Raw genomic sequence first — 17,085 nt, 5'->3', positions numbered from 1 at the left:
GTGTGTGTGTGTGTGTGTGTGTGTGTGTGTGTGTGTGTGTAAGGCTGAAGCAACAAGGAATGAATGACACATTCCCGCCTCAGTACCCTGTATAACTAAAATGGGATGGACCCACAGTATAACACGATGCTATCTGTGATTGGTCTAATTAAATAATGCTGTAGTCTCTATTGGTCGACTACTGAATCTAGCTGTTTCAGCTAACTCCTCATTTATCTCAAAGCGCATGGCCAAACTAGTTAAAACCAGAATTCTAACAGCTTCATTGTAACACTATGGCTTAAGGAATTCCCTGCCCCCAATGATGAGAACCACATGCTCTAATTACCTTATGGGAGAAGGCTGGCATATACATTCCAAGTGAGGGGGGTAGTTCACAGACATCATAGGCCAAGTCTTATGTCAAATTCCCACTAAAGCCTAGTACTCCTAACCTAAATAATTAAAGATTTCTTTTCAATTAAGCTTATCAATATCACAAATATAATTGATCTATAGCTTTGCTATCTCAATCCCGTCACATCCAATATAGATAATTCTCCTTCTCATCACAGCAGGGCCCTAGCTATGTAGAGAGCTCAAATCACCTAATATTTAGATTGCTCAAAGATTAAAATATAAAAACAACTTATTACAGAGACCAACCGTAAAGCCACACAATTCATCACCGAGAACCCGGAGAGCAGCTATGCCCAGCCTTTCCGGTGGAAACCAGTCCAAGTTTCCGAACTTAAAATCTTTTTGGCCCTTATCCTTCACTTGGGACTAATGAAACAGAATGTATTGCGGTCGTATTGGTCTACGAACCCAGTACATCATGTTCCCTTGTACCCTGCTGCCATGTCCAGGACCCGATTTGAGTCCATCCTGCGCTTCCTGCACTTCAATGAAGACAAAACAAGTCATAAAAAGGACCACCCTGCTTATGACCAGCTCCAAAAATTTGGCCCCTCATAGACCACCTGTCATCAACATTTGCAGATGTTTATACCCCTGAACAGAACATCTGCGTAGACGAGTCCCTCTTACGCTTTACCGGGCGCCTTGGCATCAAACAGTACATCCCAAGCAAGCGCGCCCGGTATGGGGTGAAACTGTATAAGCTCTGTGAAAGGGCCACAGGCTATACGTGTCATTTTAGGGTCTATGAGGGAAAAGACTCAAAATTGGAGCCGGTCGGATGCCCTGACTACCTGGGGAGCAGTGGAAAGGTTGTGTGGGACTTGGTGTCACCCTTGTTCCAGAAGGGGTACCATCTTTATGTGGACAACTATTACACAAGTGTGGCCCTCTATCAGCACTTAAAGTTAGAAGGAATCCGATGCTGTGGCACTGCGCGGCCTAGTCGCCAGGGCTTCCCCCAACGGCTCGTTACCACCAGACTTGAACGGGGCAGAGGGCCGCCTTGCGTACTGACGACCTGCTCGCGGTGACATAGAGGGACAAGAGGGACGTTTACTTTCTGTCCACCATTCACACAGACATGACAGTCCAAATTCAACGGGCAACTGAGGTAATTGAAAAGCCCCTTGTGGTCCACGAATATAATGTCAACATGGGAGGGGTGGACTTCAATGACCAGAGGTTAGCGCCCTATTTTATTTCCCGGAAAATAAGACGCTGGTATAAGAAAGTGTCTTTTTATCTGATTCAATTGGCAGTTTACAACAGCTTTGTTCTCTACAGTAAGGCTGGGAGAACTGGATCTTTCCTTCAATTTCAGGATTAGATCGGTCTGGACCTCCTGTATCCAGGAGGTGCCAGCCCCCCCCCCCCCCCCCCCAAATGCAAATAGCCGACTGCATGGAAGGCATTACGTCTATCAGCTTCCGAGTACCCCAGGTCAACGCATCCGAAGAAAACGTTGTCGTGTCTGCAGCAGTGCTAGAAGAAGGACTGACACCAGTTTTTATTGTCCCAAATGTCCTGACCAGCCTGGCCTATGCCTAGGGGAGTGTTTTGAGAGGTACCACGAGCAGGTACACTATTAGAACCTCGGGAACTCCAGACACAGGAGTAGGCAGTTAGGCACACACTCAGTGGTATTTCGCACATTGTCCCAGGGGGAGGAGAGGTAAGCTTGAAAAGCTTGAAAACCAAACAAACAGGTAAGCATAAAAGTCGGAAGAAGGATCGGTTTCCATGCTTGATATTGCTGATCTGTGCTGGGTTGGTGATATAAGACGGCATGTTTTAATTTTCCTTGAGTGTGGACACACAGTTTATATGTGATTTACTTTGGGCCTATGATGATACTTTAATGCCACACAGAGTCATCTATATTGGCAGGCATATTGCTGTATACTACAGGCATAATGCTGTATACTAAAGTTCTGAGGCCCAGTCACATAAGTTGGTGGCTCACCCTGAGTGCAGGGTGGCACGGGGTGTCTCTCTCCTGAGGTTATCACTGCCATTGATGTGGAGGAAGATCTGCCATTGATGTGGAGCAAGGTATGTTTGCCATTCATTTTTCCTTTCAGCCCAGAGTGCATTACCCGTATACCCAATAAAAGGAGTATAGCAGAAACTCCTAATACTGGCCATACATGTAATGATTGCAGAGACCCTAAAATGCCAGGACAGACTCCACAAATGACCCCATTTTGGAAAGAGAACACCCTAAAGTATTATGTGAGGTGCATGGTGAGTTCATAGAAGATTTTAGTTTTTGTCACAAGTTAGCAGAATTTTTTTTTTTTTTTTACAAAGTGTCATTTTCCGTTAACTTGTGACAAAAAATAAAATTTTCAATGACCACACCATTCCCCTCATGGAATACCTTGTTGTGTATTCTTTCCAAAATGGGGTCATTTGTGGGGTTTGTTAACTGTCCTGGCAAGTGGGGGGGTGCTAAATTTTGAGCACCCCTGTAAAGCCTAAAGGTACTCATTGGACTCTGGGCCATTGGACTCATCTTCTATGAACTCACCGTACTCCTAACAGAATACCTTGGGGTGTCTTCTTTTTAAAATGGGGTCATTTGTGGGGTTCCTATACTGCCCTGGCATTTTAGGGGCCCTAAAACGTGAGGAGTAGTCTGGAAACCAAATGCCGCAAAATGACCCTTGAAATCCTTAAGGTACTCATTGGACTTTGGGCCCCTTAGCGCAGTTAGGGTGCAAAAAAGTGCCACACATGTGGTATCGCCGTACTCGGGAAAAGTAGTACAATGTGTTTTGGGGTGTATTTTTACACATACCCATGCTGGGTGGGAGAAATATCTCTGTAAATGGACAATTTTGTGTAAAAAAAATCAAGATTGTCATTTACAGAGGTATTTCTCCCACCCAGCATGGGTATATGTAAAAATACACCTCAAAATACATTATACCACTTCTCCTGAGTATGGCAATCAGAGCTGGGACAAGTTCCTCCAGCACCCAAGGCTGAGACACCAAACTGCGCCCCTCCATCCCTCCCACCCCAGCCGTCACACACTGATTGCTATTAGACTAAGAGGGCCACAGGGCCCACAACCTCCCCAACACCCTAATATCTAGTTATCTGGCTTGCAGTCACTGCCATGTATCCCCTTTTCTTATTTCTTTCTGCTTAAAACACAAATAGGAATGACAGCTGAATGAATTGTGCGCCCCCTCCTACACTGCGCCCTGAGGCTGGAGCCTCTCCAGCCTATGCCTCGGCCCGGCCCTGATGGCGATACCACATGTGTGCCACTTTTTTTCAGCCTAACTGCGCTAAGGGGCCCAAAGTCCAATGAGCACCTTTAGGCTTTACAGTGGTGCTTACAAATTAGCACCCCCCAAAATGCGAGGACAGTAAACACACCCCACAAATGACCCTATTTTGGAAAGTAGACACTTCAAGGTATTCAGAGAGGGGCATGGTGAGTCCGTGGCATATTTCATTTTCTTTTGTCACAAGTTAGCAGAAATGGAAACTTTTTTTTTTCTTGTCACAAACTGTCATTTTCCGCTAACTTGTGACAAAAAATAATATCTTCTATGAACTCACTATGCCTCTCAGTGAATACTCTGGGATGTCTTCTTTCCAAAATGGGGTCATTTGGGGGATATTTATACTATCCTGGAATTCTAGCCCCTCATGAAGCATGACAGGTGGTCAGAAAAGTCAGAGATGCTTCAAAATGGGAAAATTCACTTTTTGCACCATAGTTTGTAAACGCTATAACTTTTACCCAAACCAATAAATATAGGCTGAATAGGTTTTTTTTTTAATCAAAAACATGTTTGTCCACATTTTTCGTGCTGCATGTATACGGAAATTTTACTTTATTTGAAAAATATCAGCACAGAAAGGTAAAAAAATCATTTTTTTGACAAAATTCGTGTCTTTTTTGATGAATATAATAAAAAGTAAATATCGCAGCAGCAATCAAATAGCACCAAAAGAAAGCTGTATTAGTGACAAGAAAAGGAGCCAAAATTCATTTAGGTGGTAGGTTGTATGAGCGAGCAATAAACCGTGAAAGCTGCAGTGGTCTGAATGGAAAAAAAGGGTCTGGTCCTTCAGGGGGTAAAGCCTGCGGTCCTCAAGTGGTTAATCATTCATGTAGCAATATTTATTTGCTGTTTTTTCAAACTATGAATGCTTCAATACCGCATTTGTAAATGTATGCCTGGATTTCAGAGACACAAAGGAATGATTTGCATGTTCACTGACTGTCCGGATGTGATGCATTATGGTAGTAACTATACAGACAATATGGACATGACAAGCATATTATTGCAGCAGAAGAGTGTGAGAAATGCTGCTACCAACCCATGATGTGCCTCGATCTATCGAGTGGCACTCTGGACTACATGCAGCAAAAGTAGAAAAGAACTGGCATGATCTGAATTATAGACACTGTTATTGCTTCTTATACAAGGTCACATCAATATGACTGGCACCATTTGAATTAGGCCTGGTGCACACCGAGCAGTTTTTGAAGCGTTTCGCAAACCGCTTCCGCCTGTGAAAACGCTTGGCTAATGTATCTCAATTGGCTGGTGCACACCAGCAGTTTGAGGTTTTTAGCAAACCGCAAACGTGGCTCCTGCAGCACTTTTTTTGCGGTTTGCAGAAGCGTTTCTGCCTCAATGTAAAGTATAGGAAAAGCGCAAACCGCTCGGAAAAACGCTAGATCAGAGCGGTTTTCCAGGCGTTGTTATTACAGTAGCTGTTCAGTAACAGCTTTACTGTAACAATATATTAAATCTGCTACACAAAAACGCTCCAGAAAATGCTAGGCATGTTTAAAAAATCTCTCTAAACATGCCTAGAATCGCTCTGAAAATCTGCTTCAAAAACCTCTAGCGTTTTGAAGATCTGCTAGCGGTTTGGTGTGCGCTAGGCCTTATTGACTCTTTTATTGTTTGGTATACATAGACTAGAACATCAAGGTGCCATTTCGGGAGTGATCGCCACTCCTTTTTAAAGCTCTGCCTAGTTCTTATATCAGCTCATAGACTGATAGGCTATTTTATACTGCTAGGCAAAAGCATTTAGCCAATTACATCTGCTAGGTGGGCATTTGCTGGCTAACCCCATTGGTCTCGATCTATGGGGACCTGATGGGCATTGATGTTGTAGTCCTTGTATACCAAGCAATAAAAGAAATTAATCAGATGCTGCCGGTCCCTCCTTTATGGAACTATCAAGGTGCACTTGACTGATCTCTCTAGCTGCATTGCACTTTATTGGTTATTAAACCGAGGAAGCGAGGAACACCATGAAATGCATTGTCAGATGCTATTTTTTGTGTGCAATAAAAACTTGAATTGTTGAGTCCTGGCTGCTATGTTTTTGCAGAGGGGGTAAGCCAACATCTACCTCTTCTTTTTTAACTGTTATTAATTGTTTTATATGTTTGGGCACCTTCTTCCACCAGTTTTTATTGCTCATATGATGCTGAATATTTGCAAACATCTCTGTTCTAGGAAGGTGAAATTGTACTTGGCATAGTCTTTTCAGTAGAGGATTTGTTTAGCTTGTTTTGCCCCACTATCTAACTTATACTATCTTTCCCCGAAAATAAGACAGTGTCTTGATGTGCCTCGATCTATCGAGTGGCACTCTGGACTACATGCAGCAAAAGTAGAAAAGAACTGGCATGATCTGAATTATAGACACTTTTATTGCTTCTTATACAAGGTCACATCAATATGACTGGCACCATCTGAATTAGGCCTGGTGCACACGAGCAGTTTTTGAAGCGTTTCGCAAAACGGTTCCGCCTGTGAAAACGTTTGGCTAATGGAACTCAATTGGCTGGTGCACACCAGCGGTTTGAGGTTTTTAGCAAACCGCAAACGTGGCTCCTGCAGCACTTTTTTTGCAGTTTGCAGAAGCGTTTCTGCCTCAATGTAAAGTATAGGAAAAGCGCAAACCGCTCGGAAAAACGCTAGATCAGAGCGGTTTTCCAGGCGTTGTTATTACATTAGCTGTTCAGTAACAGCTTTACTGTAACAATATATTAAATCTGCTACACAAAAACGCTCCAGAAAATGCTAGGCATGTTTAGAAAATCTCTCTGCACTGGGCACTATACTAGCTATATTGGGGCACTATACTGGCTGTACTGGGCACTGTACTAGCTATACTGCGGCACTATACTGGCTGTACTGGGCACTGTACTAGCTATACTGGGGCACTATACTGGCTGTACTGGGCACTGTACTAGCTATACTGGGGCACTATACTGGCTGTACTGGGCACTACACTGGCTGTACTGGGGCACTATACTGGGCACCATACTCGCTGTACTGAGCACTATACTCGCTATACTGGGGCACTATACTGGCTGTACTGGGCACTATACTAGCTATACTGGGGCACCATACTGGCTGTACTGGGCACTATACTAACTATACTGGGCACTATACTAGCTATACTGGGGCACTATACTGGCTACGTGGGGCACTATACTGGCTATACTGGAGCACTATACTGGCTATACTGGGGCACTATACTAGCTATACTGGGGCACTATACTGGCTACACGGGCACTATACTGGCTATACTGGGGCACTATACTGGCTATACTGGGGCACTATACTGGCTATACTGGGGCACTATACTGGCCATACTGGGGCAACTATACTAGCCATACTGGGGCAACTAAACTCCCTATCTCCCTATACTGGGGCAACAACCCCCCCCCCAACCCACTGCATATGACACTGTCCACTAGGTCGCGCATCGCCAACGACCCCTCCCCCCCTCCGGTCCCCAGAGAAAAATTTGGTCAGAAAGCGGTCCCCGAGCCGGAAAAGGTTGGGGACCCCTGCTTTATATGATTAAATAGCCCATATGCAATTCACTTTTACTCCTGAGTTTTCTCCTAGGTGATATTTTCTCAACTTGTCATAAAATGCTGTTTAAGCCACCCATTAGCAGGAAAATACCCAAAATAAATGTGATAGTAAATTTTCAACAAATTTCGGGTACCGGTACTTTTTTAATTGTAAAATGCTGAAAAGTTAGTTTAAAGAGAAGATGAAAATTATCTTGTTGGAGATAACTCGGGTGAAAAAGTTAATTGCATATGATATTGGCCAATAGGTACATTGTTTTCACATTATATGCCCATTACAAGAAACTAGTGCAGGTCATAATACGCTAAGTACCTTAAGTAGGCAAGGGAGCTGTAAGAATTTGAGTGATGTTCGGGGAGGAGTTTAGGAATTTGCAGTGAAAACAATGGCATGTTGCATTAATGTTGGGAGCCTTAATATAGCAGCCAGCAAAGGGTGGACCAAAGAAGCAGTATGTAATCAATGAGTTATTGTACGGTTCTGATACAATTCTATATAATGCCTGAAGAAGAAACTTGCAAAAGCTTGCAATACACCCTGTACAGTTAGTCATTAAATGTATTACCGGAATTGATGTCTGCATGAGTGGTGAAAGGAGGCAATCCCCAGTATGAGATGTAGGACAGGTGGAAGAATAACCTGTCCCATGCATTGCAGCAGATGTGACTGTCCTTTCATCATGCAAGCTGCAGAGGGGGAAGGCATGTAAACATAGTGAGGTATGTGTGATAGATTAAAGGGGCACTACAGCGAAAAACTGTAAAATTTAAAATATGTGCAAACATATACAAATAGGAAAGTACATTTTTTCCAGAGTAAAATGAGCCATGAATTAATTTTCTCCTATGTTGCTGCCACTTACAGTAGGTAGTAGAATCTGAAAAAAGAGACAGGTTTCGGACTAGTCCATCTCTTCATAGGGGATTCTCAGCAAGGCTTTTATTCTTTATAAAGATATTCCCAAAAAAGGATTTAAACAATGATGCTGGCCACCCTCCCTCAGACACGTATCTGGAGGGATGAAGGCATGACACGTGCCCCAGGTGACCTCCCTCTTCAATCATCAGGGGGGCGCAGTGCTGCTGACAGCATTCCTGAGTCTAAGGGAGTAACAATCATCCAGCAGCCTGCCCGTCTCAGCCTTTGTCTTATATCTACATTACAAGCTATTGAGAGGTGAGCTCCGAAGTTTTCCCTCACTCCCTAATGTCTCAGTCCCCTGAGATAGCAGCAGATGCCTCTGGTCTGGAGGTTACAAGATCTCACATCCATTCAGCTCTGTCATTCACACATTCCTCAGCCTTATCTCAGTGTGCTGTTTACTTACTTTTATTTATGACACTCTGCACTTCAACCATTACACTGCTGGCATCTCTGTGGCCAGATTTAACCACTTCCCGACCGCCCACTACACAGGGGCGGCGGGGAAGTGGAGCCCTGCAGGACGGCCTCACCCACAGAGGCGGCAGTCCATTTAAGGGCATGGGCGGAGCGATCGCGTCATCCGTGACGCGATCCTCCGCCCGGGATCGAAGCACGGGCATTTTGTCTCCGCTCGCCGGCCACTTAGCAGAGCCGGCGAGCGGAGGAATCCGCAGGATCCACCAATCAGGGAGTATAAGGCACTTTGTTAGGTAAACAAAGTGCCTTATACGTGCTTCCTCCTCGCCTCGTGGTCTCATTGTTCCAGAGACCACCAGCGAGGAGGAAGCACTTTGTAAGTGACACTGCACGCAGCTTGATTTTGCCCACAGCCTCCCTGATCACCCACCCCAGGCCTCATACCCCCCCTGATCACCCCAGCAGACCCCTGCCCAGCACCCTTGCACCCCTGCAAAACCCCCACCCCCCCCACCTGCCACTAACTAGCGACGCTGCCCCTTAGTTTAGGTCCCTAACTGCCTCCTAGTCACCCCTGATCCCCCCTCCCTACCTTTAGATCACCCCCACACCCCATCCCAGACTACCCCCCTGTATACTGTATACATTTGTATACAGCTACATTACCCTCTGATCCCCCTCTGATCACCTGTCTATCACCTGTCCATCAGCCCTCAGCACCCCCACCCATCAGAGCAGACCCTAACTGCCCCGCGGGGGTAACCGATCACCTGCCCAGGCCCTCGATTGCCCTCGTACCCCCCTTCTGATTACATCCCCTGCTGTTTGTTTACATCTGTCCTCCCCAGCAATCACTAACTGATCTTTGATCAGTAACCCCCTGTGTCTGCCTCTCATCAGATCAGGACTCAGTCTGCCCCGTGCAGGCTCCTGATCAACCCCCCATCCCCTCAAATCGCCCTCAGACCCCCCCCCCCTAATCACCGTCCAAGTGCATTGTATTTGACTGTGCTGCGCTTGTATTCGATTGTGCTGCGCTTGTATTCAATTGTGGTGTAATTGTATTTGATTGTCCCGTGATCGGCTTCGATTGCCCCGTGATTGTTTGATTGCCTGAGACCCCACTTCCCGCCACACCCAACCCCACCCTCCCCCCCACCACACCCAACCCCACCCCCCCCCCCCCCCACCACCACCACCTCCAACCACCACCTTCCGAGTGCATCAGATTTGCTTGTGCTGTGATTGGAGTCGATTGTGCTGTAATTGTATTTGATTGTCCCGTGATCGACTTCGATTGCCCCGTGATTGTTTGATTGCCTGAGACCCCACTTCCCGCCACACCCAATCCCACCCTCCCCCATCACCTTCCGAGTGCATCAGATTTGATTGGGCTGTGATTGGAGTCGATTGTGCTGTAATTGTATTTGATTGTCCCGTGATCGGCTTCGATTGCCCCGTGATTGTTTGATTGCCTGAGACCCCACTTCCCGCCACACCCAATCCCACCCTCCCCCATCACCTTCCGAGTGCATCAGATTTGATTGGGCTGTGATTGGAGTCGATTGTGCTGTAATTGTATTTGATTGTCCCGTGATCGGCTTCGATTGCCCCGTGATTGTTTGATTGCCTGAGACCCCACTTCCCGCCACACCCAACCCCACCCTCCCCCCCACCACACCCAACCCCACCCCCCCACCACCTCCAACCACCACCTTCCGAGTGCATCAGATTTGCTTGTGCTGTGATTGGAGTCGATTGTGCTGTAATTGTATTTGATTGTCCCGTGATCGGCTTCGATTGCCCCGTGATTGTTTGATTGCCTGAGACCCCACTTCCCGCCACACCCAATCCCACCCTCCCCCCATCACCTTCCGAGTGCATCAGATCTGCTTGTGCTGTGATTGGAGTCGATTGTGCTGTAATTGGATTTGATTGTCCCGTGATTGTTTGATTGCCTCTGAGACCCCACTTCCCACCAACCCCAATACCTCTCAAATACTCCCTTTTTGCTAGGTAGGTGCTCTTTTTTTCTGGGTAGTCTCGGAGGAAAACCCCATAAATTTAGCAATCCAAAATGGCAAGAAGGGGGCTTTCCGATGACGAGGTATACAGGTACATGGACCAGTCGGATGAGTTCTTTTGGGAAGAATCATCCGTCGAATCTTCCGGGTCCGATTTTGAACCTGTAGAAAGCAGTGGTTCCCTGACCGATACTGATGACGAGGCTATGGTCCCGGCTAGAGCCAGGCGTACCAGACCCCAAGTCGTTAGACCGCAGGTGGCGCAGGATCCGCCTCAAGGGCAGCAGGGTGGTGCTAGCGCTGTTGATAGTTTTCTTGGTGAGGCAGGCACCAGCAGCGCAGCATCTCCTGGACTTAGTGCCAGTGCTTCCGTAGACCCTGACGAAGTGGTGAGCGTCAGCATGGAAGTTGAAACTGGTACGGTGGCAAGTGCAGTAGTACCCCCGTCGCAGCCACCAAGAAGAAGACGGGCCCGTAGTACCCATAGACTCCCAGAGGTGCTGGCACAACCAGATTGGCAATCCCCTGATTCCGCCGCACCCGTAGTGCCCCCTTTCACCGCCCAGTCTGGAGTCCAGGTGGCGACAGCTCATCTAGGAACGGCCCTAGACTTTTTGCAGCTGTTCATCACCCAGGTTCTCTTGGACTTAATTGTGGTTGAAACCAACCGTAAAGCCACACAATTCATCACCGAGCACCCGGAGAGCATGTATGCCCAGCCTTTCGGGTGGAAACCAGTCCAAGTTTCCGACATTAAAATCTTTTTGGCCCTTATCCTTCACTTGGGACTAATGAAACAGAATGTACTGCGGTCGTATTGGTCTACGAACCCAGTAAATCATGTTCCCTTGTACCCTGCTGCCATGTCCAGGACACGATTTGAGTCCATCCTGCGCTTCCTGCACTTCAACGACGACAAAACCTGTCATGAAAAGGGCCACCCTGCTTATGACCGGCTCCACAAAATTCGGCCCCTCATAGACCACCTGTCATCAACATTTGCAGATGCTTATATCCCTGAACAGAACATCTGCGTAGACGAGTCCCTCTTACGCTTTACCGGGCGCCTTGGCATCAAACAGTACATCCCAAGCAAGCGCGCCCGGTATGGGGTGAAACTGTATAAGCTCTGTGAAAGGGCCACAGGCTATACATGTCGTTTTAGGGTCTATGAGGGAAAAGACTCAAAATTGGAGCCGGTCGGATGCCCTGACTACCTGGGGAGCAGTGGAAAGGTTGTGTGGGACTTGGTGTCACCCTTGTTCCAGAAGGGGTACCATCTTTTTGTGGACAATTATTACACAAGTGTGGCCCTCTTTCAGCACTTAAAGTTAGAAGGAATCCGATGCTGTGGCACTGCGCGGCCTAGTCGCCAGGGCTTCCCCCAACGGCTCGTTACCACCAGACTTTTACGGGGGCAGAGGGTCGCCTTGCGTACTGAAGACCTGCTCGCGGTGAAATGGAGGGACAAGAGGGACGTTTACTTTCTGTCCACCATTCACACAGACACGACAGTCCAAATTCAACGGGCAACTGCGGTCATTGAAAAGCCCCTTGTCGTCCACGAATATAATGTCAACATGGGAGGGGTGGACTTCAATGACCAGAGGTTAGCGCCCTATTTAGTTACCCGGAAAACAAGACGCTGGTATAAGAAAGTGTCTTTTTATCTGATTCAATTGGCAGTTTACAACAGCTTTGTTCTCTACAGTAAGGCTGGGAGAACTGGATCTTTCCTCCAATTTCAGGAAGAGATCATTATGGACATCCTGTATCCAGGAGGTGCCAGGCCCCCCCCCCCCCCAGATGCAACTAGCCGACTGCATGGAAGGCATTACGCCTATCAGCTTCCGTGTGCCCCAGGTCAACGCATCCGAAGAAAACGTTGCCGTGTCTGCAGCAGGGCTGGAACAAGGAGTGACACCGTTTATTATTGTCCCCGCTGTCCTGACCAGCCTGGTCTATGCGTAGGGCCGTGTTTTGAGAGGTACCACGAGCAGGTACACTATTAGAACCTAGGGAACTCCAGACACAGGAGTAGGCACACACTCAGTGGTCTTTCGCACATTGTCGCAGGGAGAGGAGAGGTAAGCTTGAAGACCAAACGGGTAAGCATAAAAATGGGAAGAAGGATCGGTTTCCATGCTTGATATTGCTGATCTGTCCTGGGTTGGCGATATAAGACGGCATGTTTGAATTTCCCTTGAGTGTGGACAGCCCCGGTTTATATGTGATTTGGGCCTATGATGATGCTTTAATGCCACACAGAGTCATCTCTATTGGCAGGCATATTGCTGTATCCTACAGGCATAATGCTGTATACTAAAGTTCTGAGGCCCAGTCACATAAGTTGGTGGCTCACCCTGAGTGCAGGGTGGCACGGGGTGTCTCTCTCCTGAGGTTATCACTGCCATTGATGTGGAGGAAGATCTGCCATTGATGTGGAGCAAGGTATGTTTGCCGTTCATTTTTCCTTTCAGCCCAGAGTGCATTACTTGTATACCCAATATAAGGAGTATAGCAGAAACTCCTAATACTGGCCATACATGTAATGATTGCAGAGACCCTAAAATGCCAGGACAGACTCCACAAATGACCCCATTTTGGAAAGAGGACACCCTAAAGTATTATGTGAGGTGCACGGTGAGTTCATAAAAGATTTTAGTTTTTGTCACAAGTTAGCAGAATTTTTTTTTTTATTTTTTTTTAACAAAGTGTCATTTTCCGTTAACTTGTGACAAAAAATAAAATTTTCAATGACCTCACCATTCCCCTCATGGAATACCTTGTTGTGTATTCTTTCCAAAATGGAGTCATTTGTGGGGTTTGTTAACTGTCCTGGCAAGTGGGCGGGGTGCTAAATTTTGAGCACCCCTGTAAAGCCTAAAGGTACTCATTGGACTCTGGACCCCTTAGCGCAGTTAGGGTGCAAAAAGGTGCCACACATGTGGTATCGCCGTACTCGGGAGAAGTAGTACAATGTGTTTTGGGGTGTATTTTTACATATACCCATACTGGGTGGGAGAAATACCTCTGTAAATGACAATCTTTTGATTTTTTTACACACAATTGTCCATTTACAGAGTTATTTCTCCCACCCAGCATGGGTATGTGTAAAAATACACCCCAAAACACATTGTACTACTTCTCCCGAGTACGGCGATACCACATGTGTGGCACTTTTTTGCACCCTAACTGCGCTAAAGGGCCCAAAGTCCAATGAGTACCTTTAGGATTTCACAGGTCATTTTGCGGAATTTGATTTCCAGACTCCTCCTCACGGTTTAGGGCCCCTAAAATGCCAGGGCAGTATAGGAACCCCACAAATGACCCCATTTTAGAAAGAAGACACCCCAAGGTATTCCGTTAGGAGTATGGTGAGTTCATAGAAGATTTTATTTTTTGTCAAAAGTTAGCGGAAAATTGATTTGTATTGTTTTTTTCACAAAGTGTCATTTTCCGCTAACTTGTGACAAAAAATAAAATCTTCTATGAACTCACCATACTCCTAACGGAATACCTTGGGGTGTCTTCTTTCTAAAATGGGGTCATTTGTGGGGTTCCTATACTGCCCTGGCATTTTAGGGGCCCTAAACCGTGAGGAGTAGTCTGGAAATCAAATTCCGCAAAATGACCTGTGAAAGCCTAAAGGTGCTCATTGGACTTTGGGCCCTTTAGCGCAGTTAGGGTGCAAAAAAGTGCCACACATGTGGTATTGCCGTACTCGGGAGAAGTAGTACAATGTGTTTTGGGGTGTATTTTTACACATACCCATGCTGGGTGGGAGAAATACCTCTGCAAATGACAATCTTTTGATTTTTTTACACACAATTGTCCATTTACAGAGATATTTCTCCCACCCAGCATGGGTATGTGTAAAAATTCACCCCAAAACACATTGTACTACTTCTCCCGAGTACGGTGATACCACATGTGTGGCACTTTTTTGCACCCTAACTGCGCTAAAGGGCCCAAAGTCCAATGAGCACCTTTAGGCTTTCACAGGTCATTTTGCGGAATTTGATTTCCAGACTACTCCTCACGGTTTAGGGCCCCTAAAATGCCAGGGCAGTATAGGAACCCCACAAATGACCCCATTTTAGAAAGAAGACACCCCAAGGTATTCCGTTAGGAGTATGGTGAGTTCATAGAAGATTTTATTTTTTGTCAAAAGTTAGCGGAAAATTGATTTGTATTGTTTTTTTCACAAAGTGTCATTTTCCGCTAACTTGTGACAAAAAATAAAATCTTCTATGAACTCATCATACTCCTAACGGAATACCTTGGGGTGTCTTCTTTCTAAAATGGGGTCATTTGTGGGGTTCCTATACTGCCCTGGCATTTTAGGGGCCCTAAACCGTGAGGAGTAGTCTGGAAATCAAATTCCGCAAAATGACCTGTGAAAGCCTAAAGGTGCTCATTGGACTTTGGGCCCTTTAGCGCAGTTAGGGTGCAAAAAAGTGCCACACATGTGGTATTGCCGTACTCGGGAGAAGTAGTACAATGTGTTTTGGGGTGTATTTTTACACATACCCATGCTGGGTGGGAGAAATACCTCTGCAAATGACAATCTTTTGATTTTTTTACACACAATTGTCCATTTACAGAGATATTTCTCCCACCCAGCATGGGTATGTGTAAAAATTCACCCCAAAACACATTGTACTACTTCTCCCGAGTACGGTGATACCACATGTGTGGCACTTTTTTGCACCCTAACTGCGCTAAAGGGCCCAAAGTCCAATGAGCACCTTTAGGCTTTCACAGGTCATTTTGCGGAATTTGATTTCCAGACTACTCCTCACGGTTTAGGGCCCCTAAAATGCCAGGGCAGTATAGGAACCCCACAAATGACCCCATTTTAGAAAGAAGACACCCCAAGGTATTCCGTTAGGAGTATGGTGAGTTCATAGAAGATTTTATTTTTTGTCAAAAGTTAGCGGAAAATTGATTTGTATTGTTTTTTTCACAAAGTGTCATTTTCCGCTAACTTGTGACAAAAAATAAAATCTTCTATGAACTCATCATACTCCTAACGGAATACCTTGGGGTGTCTTCTTTCTAAAATGGGGTCATTTGTGGGGTTCCTATACTGCCCTGGCATTTTAGGGGCCCTAAACCGTGAGGAGTAGTCTGGAAATCAAATTCCGCAAAATGACCTGTGAAAGCCTAAAGGTGCTCATTGGACTTTGGGCCCTTTAGCGCAGTTAGGGTGCAAAAAAGTGCCACACATGTGGTATTGCCGTACTCGGGAGAAGTAGTACAATGTGTTTTGGGGTGTATTTTTACACATACCCATGCTGGGTGGGAGAAATACCTCTGCAAATGACAATCTTTTGATTTTTTTACACACAATTGTCCATTTACAGAGATATTTCTCCCACCCAGCATGGGTATGTGTAAAAATTCACCCCAAAACACATTGTACTACTTCTCCCGAGTACGGTGATACCACATGTGTGGCACTTTTTTGCACCCTAACTGCGCTAAAGGGCCCAAAGTCCAATGAGCACCTTTAGGCTTTCACAGGTCATTTTGCGGAATTTGATTTCCAGACTACTCCTCACGGTTTAGGGCCCCTAAAATGCCAGGGCAGTATAGGAACCCCACAAATGACCCCATTTTAGAAAGAAGACACCCCAAGGTATTCCGTTAGGAGTATGGTGAGTTCATAGAAGATTTTATTTTTTGTCAAAAGTTAGTGGAAAATGACACTTTGTGAAAAAAACAATAAAAATCAATTTTCCGCTAACTTTTGACAAAAAATAAAATCTTCTATGAACTCGCTATGCTACTAACGGAATACATTGGGGTGTCTTCTTTCTAAAATGGGGTCATTTGTGGGGTTCCTATACTGCCCTGGCATTTTAGGGGCCCTAAACCGTGAGGAGTAGTCTGGAAATCAAATTCCGCAAAATGACCTGTGAAATCCTAAAGGTACTCATTGGACTTTGGGCCCTTTAGCGCAGTTAGGGTGCAAAAAAGTGCCACACATGTGGTATCGCCGTACTCAGGAGAAGTAGTACAATGTGTTTTGGGGTGTATTTTTACACATACCCATGCTGGGTGGGAGAAATAACTCTGTAAATGGACAATTGTGTGTAAAAAAAATTAACAAATTGTCATTTACAGAGATATTTCTCCCACCCAGCATGGGTATGTGTAAAAATACACCCCAAAACACATTATACTACTTCTCCTGAGTACGGCAATACCACATGTGTGGCACTTTTTTGCAGCCTAACTGCGCTAAGGGGTCCAAAGTCCAATGAGCACCTTTAGGCTTTACTGGGGTGCTTACAATTTAGCACCCCCCAAAATGTCAGGACAGTAAACACACCCCACAAATGACCCCATTTTGGAAAGTAGACCCTTCAAGGTATTCAGAGAGGGGCATGGTGAGTCCGTGGCAGATTTCATTTTTTTTTTGGTGCAAG

This window comes from Hyperolius riggenbachi, chromosome 5 (assembly GCF_040937935.1).
Source record: "Hyperolius riggenbachi isolate aHypRig1 chromosome 5, aHypRig1.pri, whole genome shotgun sequence".
Lineage (NCBI taxonomy): Eukaryota > Metazoa > Chordata > Amphibia > Anura > Hyperoliidae > Hyperolius > Hyperolius riggenbachi.
The sequence above is the reverse complement of the archived record's forward strand: the minus strand, read 5'-3'. Positions refer to the sequence as shown.